Source organism: Chrysochloris asiatica, unplaced genomic scaffold (genome assembly GCF_000296735.1).
Source record: "Chrysochloris asiatica unplaced genomic scaffold, ChrAsi1.0 scaffold00295, whole genome shotgun sequence".
NCBI lineage: Eukaryota > Metazoa > Chordata > Mammalia > Afrosoricida > Chrysochloridae > Chrysochloris > Chrysochloris asiatica.
In genome coordinates, this window is record NW_006408813.1 from 1,919,415 (window position 1) to 1,921,329 (window position 1,915).

The following is a 1,915-nucleotide window of genomic DNA, read 5'->3' on the forward strand; positions in this document are numbered from 1 at the left end:
GAAAGTGCATCTGACCCAGGCCATACTATTTTCAAGCACTTTGTATGCATTTGAAAGTTGGAAGATCATAGAAGAAACAATGCATTTGAGCTATGGTGTTGGAGAAGTATATTGACAGTACCATGAAATGCCAAAAGAACAAACAAATCTGTTTTGGAAGAAGTACAGTCAGAATGCTCCTTAGAAGGAAGGATGAGTATCTCAGGTTCTTTGAACATGATATCAGGAGAAACCAGTCCCTGGAGGAGGATATCATGCTTGGTAAAGCAGAGGGTCAGCAAAGAAGAAGATGACCCCTGATGAAATGGATTGGCACAATGGCAGCAACACTAGGTTCAAAAATAACAATTGTGAGGATGGCAGAGTACCAGTGTTCGGTTATGTTGTGCATCGGTGGCTATGAGTCAGAACCAACTTGACAGCACCTAAAAACAATAACTCACATAAAGTTATAAATGTCTTTGCCCTGGATCTTGCATCTGGCTCATTACATTTGACCTCCAGTTTGTGGGACTTCCCACCCTTTACCTGACCTGATTCACCAACTTCCGCAGCCTCGAGCATCAACAGCCTGTCATCTGGCCTTCAGATTTGGGTTCCTCAGCTCCTGAGATATGTAGGTGAGAAGATTTCTCCAGAATGATCTTTGAACTATGGATTAGGGCTTGCTGGTCAAGTGCAAGTCATCTGTACTACCCAGGGTCATTTAGGTGATGATGATATGTCCATTAAACAGCATCAAATGGGAAAAGCAAGGTGACAAAGATGTATAGCCAGAGTCTACTTTTCCCAAGAAAATTGTAGATATATATCTTGTAAATGAAAACATTTTTGGGAAGGATAAACAAGAAAAAAATACTGGCTATATGTTTGGAGGAAGACACTACAAATTAGAGGGAAGAAAGGGGAGAGTTCTACATATATTGTTTCTATATGGCTCGAACTCTTTATCACATACAAGTACTATCACTATCAATATTCTGCTTTAAATTAAATTTTAAAACACTTTGCTTCACTGTAACCCACCAGCTTCAATCCCTGAACATAGATTTATTATTAGGGTATTTTGTTTAATTATAGGATACGTTCAACTTACATGACAGTTTCTTACTGAATAACTGTCTTATATGTTAGGCATTTTGAGATGCATCTACAGGTCTATAAAATACTTTTTCAATATTCTAATTTTCAGTACGAAATATTACCTGAAAAAATAATCAATCAAGCTTTTTCTGTTGATGTGAGGTAACACTCAACTTTTCAACAGCTTTCTTATAAAATATTCCCAACAGATGAAGATCTTAGATGATATCCCTGATAAACACTTAAACCATTAATGTGGTGAACCCATCATCCTGTCCATGGGAGAAAGCTGAGGCTCTCTGCTCCCGTGAAGATTTAAAGCCTCAGAAACCCTATACAGGGTTTCTATGAGTCAGAATCGACTCCACGGCACTTAAGAACAACAACAAATTACTCTTCAAATCAATGGCATGCTGTTAGCAAAGGGAAAACACTGGCACAAATTGACCAAGTTATATTTTAAATACATTGGGTGCCTTTAGGTACTTTTTCCTGAAGTTTGCAGAATATGATGCAAGTCTGTATGTACACTGCTTTTAAAAAATCAAACATAAATGATAGAGTTTAATTAAGCAGGTTATTAGAGGTCCCTAGGTGGCACAATATGGAAGACCATAGAAGAATTAATGCTTTTGAGTTACAGTGTTGGAAGAGAATACTGAAAGTGCCATGGGCTGCCAAAAGAACAAACAGATGTGTGTTGGAAGAAGTGCAGTCAGAGTGCTCCTTGGAAGCCAGGATGGCCAAACTTCATCTCTTATACTTCAGACATATTGTCAGGAGGGACCAGTCACTGGAGGAGGATATCATGTTTGGTAAGGTGGAGGGTCAG